The sequence below is a fragment of the Schistocerca americana genome, chromosome 6 (assembly GCF_021461395.2).
Source record: "Schistocerca americana isolate TAMUIC-IGC-003095 chromosome 6, iqSchAmer2.1, whole genome shotgun sequence".
In the NCBI taxonomy this organism is placed as follows: Eukaryota; Metazoa; Arthropoda; class Insecta; order Orthoptera; family Acrididae; genus Schistocerca; species Schistocerca americana.
In genome coordinates, this window is record NC_060124.1 from 424,168,059 (window position 1) to 424,175,463 (window position 7,405).

Consider the following 7,405-nt stretch of genomic DNA (forward strand, 5'->3'; position numbering starts at 1 on the left):
GCACGGGGAAGGAGGTTCCACCTCCATTCGCTTCCATCGCTGCTCATTGTTGATTTCTTGTTGATGCCCCCTAATGTGATGGTGGAGGTTTTAGTGGGAAGAGGCAGGGTGGTGTGTATGGTTGTCCCTGGAGTGGTCGCTGAGGTCATGCCCAGTGGCACTGGAGGGGAAAGGGGGTGGGCGATGCATAACTTTGCAGCCAGCATTGCTTCTGTTGCCAGACTAGCTGCTCCTGACAAGCCGTAACCTGAAACGTCTTCTATCCCCTATTACCAAATAACTGCTCGCTGGGTGCACTTGGGGTTCCGGCTGAAAGTACGAGCCCAAACACGGGAGACCACGTGGTAATACAGCTATGCCTGGGAACTGGGCACACTGAGTTGGGTGTAACAGGTCGAACATGGTGCAGGATCTGCACCCTTGAAATGTTTTGGCCAGGCTATGTCCACTCACAGGAGTGGACCAGTAGGTGGCGAGGAAACTGATAAGTACTTCTCCAGAGTCAGCTGTGTCCTGAACATCCCCTTAGCTCCCAAATTGAATGCATGATGTAAAGGGGCAGTGGTCAATTGCTAAATGCCATTGCACTGACCAAAACCCAGAAACACATGTGCTGTGAACTGAGGGCGATGGTCATAAGCCAGCATGGAAAATGAGCCCTATATTGCAATTTTTTGGACAGCACACAGATAGCAGCTGTAGCCATCCATGCGTCATATGGAAAGTTAGAGAGGGCATTGACAACTAGCCATGACATCGCCATCCAGAGTGGATGAAATCTCCATACACTCATTGTAAGGGGTAGCCAGGGAGTGGCAAAGTGTTGAAACATTGTGCTGGGGCTGAAAGATCGTGGCTGCAGGCATGGCGGTTCCAAATGGTGTGTTCAATGACAGCGTTAATCCCAGACCAATACACATTACACCACACTATTGCCTTCATTTTGCACATTCTCCAATGAGCAGTGTGCATGAGCTTCAGTATGCGAGGCAGAGCATGGGAGGAACTGCCACCCAGCATTCAGAATACTCAAAGCCAACAATATGACACCATTAGTGATGTTAAGCCTGTGCCATAAGGAAAAATAGTTGCTCCGTTCTGGATGGTGTCAGGCAAGTGCTCTGGCCAACTCTTCCACACGGCAGACAACTCTTCACAGAGGAGTGGATCACAAGTCATTTCTGCTACTACTTCGTGCACCATAATTGGAAATCTGTCAAGGGTGTGTAATTGATTTGTGTGTATGCTGAACAGAGCACCTCATGATTATCAAACATGGCATCGAGGCCGCATGGCAAGTGGGAAGCTGTTGGAGTTCTGCGTGACAGGCTGATAATTGATCTCATGGGTACCATTACTAGGGAACAAAGCTCAGCATTGCAGCCTGTGAAGTAATGGGTGATTTTTGATACACTGAAAATATTCTAAGTTCAGAGTTGGTGTGGCCGCTCGGCAAGCCGGGGCTCGTCAGCAACTGCGTGGTACCAGACTTTAGCTGGGGCAAAAGGGGTAGCCGCAGCGCGTGGTCCAGGCCGACTACATGGCTGGGAATTCCATGTGGGCGCTGTGTTGAGGAATGGGCTGTGTTTCGATGAAGGAGATGTGTATGCCGGAAGTGCCAAAGATGGCGGACTTTGTGAAACCATAATGGCAGACATTTCACAGTTCATGTAGAAATTAATAATAGCCAGAGGAATCATGATATCTTAAAAAGAAACATGTACATTCCCATTATTTGGACGGCGATTCTGATGGTGTAATCAGACTTTCAACATCTTTATTACTTTAAAGTTTAATATCTGACTAAATTATACAAGTAATACCCCGCAACAAAATTCAAACGGTTCATCTGATTTTGTCAATCGACGTGTCTTTAGAAAGCTATTAGTGTAAACCTAAATTGGTATGAATTACAGGCATGTAACTTGAGTAGGACATGAGTTATTGGAGGTCAAAGTGGCCGATTACTATTGATCACACCAGGCCGTAAGTACTCCACAGTTACAAGAAACGGTAGCAGCATGCTTATAAATATGTTTATTAATCTATGTCTTTGTTTATATATGATATATACTATTCATGAAGAAATTGGTCAAATATTTACTGTGTTTTAGAAAGCACAGAGACATTAGGCTACTGGCCAACTTTTGTTTCTATTCCTTTGAGATATGTTTATTTGATTTGTTTATGTATTTAATAATTTGCATTAGAGCGTGTTTATGGTCCAGCCATAGGAATATTTATTTAATTTCAAGTTATTTAAATTGAAATCCAGTATTTTGTATGTGTTTCAATATGTTTGTGAGTGTGTGTTGGCTTGGTGAAATGGCAGGAGCGCTTTACTCAATCACAGCACTCGTTATTACGGTAGGTGACTACCAAAGTCAATGGAGAGACTGTAGGGAAGTGGGGGAGGAGCATCGGGTCGCACAGGACACTGGGAGTGCTGGATGGGACGGCGCGATGGATGGTCGCAGGAAATACTTGGAGAGTGTTGAGAAGTTTGCGCATTGTCGCAGGAGATAGAATTATTTCATAGTGCCGACTTGTGCACTTGTGAGATTTCCGTGGCTTCAGCAGTGAAGACGTGGTATGTGTTTAGAAGTGAATATCTCACGAGCTATGTTGTTGTTTACAATTAGGAATCTATTGTTTCTCTGTTATTCAACTTGTATTTTATTTAATTGCTGGACCGTTGACACCAATAAGTGTTTTACAGTAATAAATGGCATTCTTAAAGGTACTTCTGTTATTGTACTCATCATTTAAAGTCATTAAAATAGTGCCTGCAGATTTTATTTAATTGCAGTCTTTCATTTATAAATTTCCCTGTTACATTCCAAATTCACAATTGCCGAGTGATAGTAACCTTTGGCCATTCGATTCATGTGTGTATTCATATTGTGTACTGTAGACTCAGCAGTATTTGGCTTGTAATGCAGCAACTACATACCCCACCCCCTAGACAACGAAACCAGCCAAAACTTTTAATATTTCAACTCTGAGTTTGAGGGTACATAGCTGAGGGCCACCTTTTTTATTAGAAAGCCTGCAAGCTGTTGTACCATTTTATCAGAAAGTTTGAATGGGTGCTGAATATGAAATAAAGGACTTGTGGTCAGTGATAAGGTAAAACTTAGTAACATAGAGATACAGGTGGAACTTCCAGATGCCATGTATCATAGCCAGTGCCTCTTTCTCACTATGCAAACGATTTCTCTTTGCAGCATTTAATGTTCTGGATGCAAACAGAGTTGGCTGTTCTGTACCATTGGCGTATTGTGGACACTACAGTACTCACACCACAATCCAACGCACCACTGGTATGCGTTAAATGCTTGCCAGGATGGCATATTGCTAAACAACAGGTTGACTGAAGCCACTTTCTAAGTTGCACAAAAGCCTTTTGGCATGCCTCAGGCCACACAAATTTAACACCTTTGTTACATGATTGACTGAGTCGATGGAAAATGTGGGCTGCACTGGAAATAAACTCCATGTAATCATGTACTATCCTAAGGTACGACTGTAGTTATTTGATGTTAAGTTAGTGATTGCATCCACATGATGCTTTGTTGGCTTGAACCCATTATTACTTAGTATATGTCCCAAGCGCTTGACACACAACTTAAAGAAACTACATTTGTTGAGGCCACAACAAAGACGGTGGGCTTGAGGCTGCCCAAACATCAGCTGTACATTCCACGGGTGCTGTTCCCACATGGCCCCAGTAACTAAAAACTCATCTAAATAATTAACGACACATTGGGTGAGTTGCTCAAGACATCTCTGGAATATTGTGGGAGCGCTTGCAGCCCCAAATGACAGCTTTTTATAATGATACATGCTGAAAGACATAGTGATCACTAAAAACTGTTTCATCTAATCATCGACAGGCAACTGGAATTAGTAGTCAGCAAATCTGTCTTTGAAAAATAATGACTCCCAGCCAAATTAGCCATCAATTCATCCAGGCAAGGAAGTGAATACAAATCAACATTTGCTGGAGCATTAACATTAGACTTAAAATCACAACAAATGTTAAATGATCAGTTAGGTTTCCCAACTACAATCATGCATGTAGCCTCCGGGACAACTGGGAGATCTGGGAAAAACCCAGGAATTTTTCCATCCTGGACAAAACTGGGATAAACCCGGAAATTTTTTGGAATTCCGGGAATTTTTCATTGTTTTAGTTTTCCGTTAAATTTTTGTTATTTTGACGGGTAAGAACCAATACTCTAACAAAGAATATTACTGAAACTTCCTGGCAGATTAAAACTGTGTGCCCGACCGAGACTCGAACTCGGGACCTTTGCCTTTCGCGGGCAAGTGCTCTACCATCTGAGCTACCGAAGCACGACTCACGCCCGGTACTCACAGCTTTACTTCTGCCAGTATCTCGTCTCCTACCTTCTAAACTTTACAGAAGCTCTCCTGCGAACCTTGCAGAACTAGCACTCCTGAAAGAAAGGATATAGCGGAGACATGGCTTAGCCACAGCCTGGGGGATGTTTCCAGAATGAGATTTTCACTCTGCAGCGGAGTGTGCGCTGATATGAAACTTCCTGGCAGATTAAAACTGTGTGCCCGACCGAGACTCGAACTCGGGACCTTTGCCTTTCGCGGGCAAGTGCTCTACCATCTGAGCTACCGAAGCACGACTCACGCCCGGTACTCACAGCTTTACTTCTGCCAGTAGCTCAGATGGTAGAGCACTTGCCCGCGAAAGGCAAAGGTCCCGAGTTCGAGTCTCGGTCGGGCACACAGTTTTAATCTGCCAGGAAGTTTCATATCAGCGCACACTCCGCTGCAGAGTGAAAATCTCATTCTGGAAACATCCCCCAGGCTGTGGCTAAGCCATGTCTCCGCTATATCCTTTCTTTCAGGAGTGCTAGTTCTGCAAGGTTCGCAGGAGAGCTTCTGTAAAGTTTGGAAGGTAGGAGACGAGATACTGGCAGAAGTAAAGCTGTGAGTACCGGGCGTGAGTCGTGCTTCGGTAGCTCAGATGGTAGAGCACTTGCCCGCGAAAGGCAAAGGTCCCGAGTTCGAGTCTCGGTTGGGCACACAGTTTTAATCTGCCAGGAAGTTTCATATCAGCGCACACTCCGCTGCAGAGTGAAAATCTCATTCTGAAAGGATATTACTGTATCCCGCTTCTGCAGAATAATACTGCAGCAACAAAACACGATCGAGGGGAAAAAAAACGAAAATAAAACTTAAGTCACAAAAGAAATATGCCATATACAACAATAAAACACAGTGCTCTTACAAGCGTCTGCCAAAAGCAAAGTGTGTCAAAGGCTTTGGGAAATCTATGCAATGCTTCATAACAACAAATTGTCTTCAATGAGCATGACATTACAATTGTTTTCTTTAGACTCGTTTGAGCAGTTGCGGGCGGGCTCTTGTGCATGTGCAGTTGAGTTGTGTATGAGAAGTACCTTCTCCCACTTCTGGCTACAGATGTGTGGTTGGGCGCCACTATCTAATATTGCCCCGGTTCGGAAATATCGGAGATCTTGGGCTGATCCACAGAGCAGTCTGAGTTGTAGTTGGGAGTCTACATGTGACCCGTGTTTACGTTTAGTGATTTTGCTCTTTTCTCTTCATTTATTGCTCTCACATTAAACGAAAACAAAACGAGATATCTATGGCCGTGAGCTATCAAATGAATTAAAATATGATCGCATAATTATGGAAGGCTAAAATATGTTATTAGTTTCAGGTTTTATCTCCACCTTTCTGACAGTCAAGCATTAATCGCCTTGCAGAACAATGAAGTTATTTTTGTCGCTTTGCTAAAGAAATTTGGCTTTTATTAATCTTTTCCACTGGGACAGTCAATTTATTGGAAGAAAATGTTTAATTCCATACTATGGGCTAGTTTCAACTGTTCGCTGCATTTTAAAAGTGCATGTTTTCATCTTCTAGCACATATGGCATTATGCCATAATAAATAACCAAACATGAGATAATACAGTACCGGTATTCAAGAAAATTTACTTCCGAATCTGGACACACGAATGTGCACTTTAAGGCGAATTACACATTGTAGTATGGTACAAGAAATTCCGATGTTCTTGCGGTATCCTCTGATGTCTTGTTTCTTTTATGACATAGTGTAAGATCTTTCAATGTTTTGCACCTACGAACGTACGGGCTTCCTGCATCATCGTAGCTGCGCAAGCACGGTGACGCCTGTTTCTGGCACTCTCTGGCAACAACTGAAATGAACCTATTTCTGACATGTCACAGGAAAATATTGTGAACGGTTGTTTGAAAAGCGTTACTTTCAAAGTAAATTTCCTTTTATGCAAGATGAATTATATGCGAGAATGTACGATGAATTTCTTAAATCATGGAGCTTTTGACTCTCATTTAAAAATCAATTCTTTGAAGACGTACATTTAGAAAAAGAAAGCTCAGAAGATCAGACATTTATGTCTTTATTAAAAATTTTACTGACACATTTGTGTGATGTACCTCAAAGTGTAACACGCGCAAAAAAATCAACATTATATGCGAAAGCTTAGCTTCTCTTGCAGCTTATTAATCTTTGAGACCAATATTGTATCTGAAAGCTTTTCTTTTCTTGTAGTAACACTGTGTATGTTAATTTAAGCCATTAACTTTTCCTATATGTCTGTACATGCTACTTAACAGTGATATTGCTATTGACTGACTACATCACGTATTCTACGCTAGAAGATCCACTGTCATCGGCTAGCGAGATCACGTGACAAGCTATGACTGGCTACAAAAGTCCATTGCAATCTTGATTTCAATGCTTCGGAAAGCAACATGCGGCATTTGGTGGAATTTAAATTTACACTTTCGTAATACGAAAATATGCTGCACATCAAAGATCTTTCCAAAAAGTTTTTTTTTTTAACTGAATTTGGTTTTCTAAAGGTCCGGAAAGTTCTACGCCGGTGTATAAAACTATAACCATTCAATGGATTGATAAGTTTTACAGTTCCGAGGAAAAGTATACTGTCACTTAACATGGAAAAAGTGTATTTTCACCCAGGAGAAAGTGTAATTTAAATCTGGGAATTGTTTTTTCTTGTCCGCGTTACACCCTGAGCCCACTGGCTGAACGGTGCTGGGGATGTAAAACCTTCACACTCTTTGCAACCTGTCTAGTCCTGCTTTAACTTAATCAAGCATGGTGAATGGCACTGGACAAGCTCTACAGAACCTAGACACTGGTTATAGCTTTAAGGATTCATGGGCCTGGAACCCTGTTGCACAATCTAATGTATGTTCAAAAAGCTCCTTAAATTAAGCACGCAACATATGAAGTTCTGTGAACTGATTGCAGTTGAGACTATATTTACCTGGTCCGGAATTTGAAAAACAAGAAGCACAAAAGCATGTAAACTATAAATGAACTTGTCAA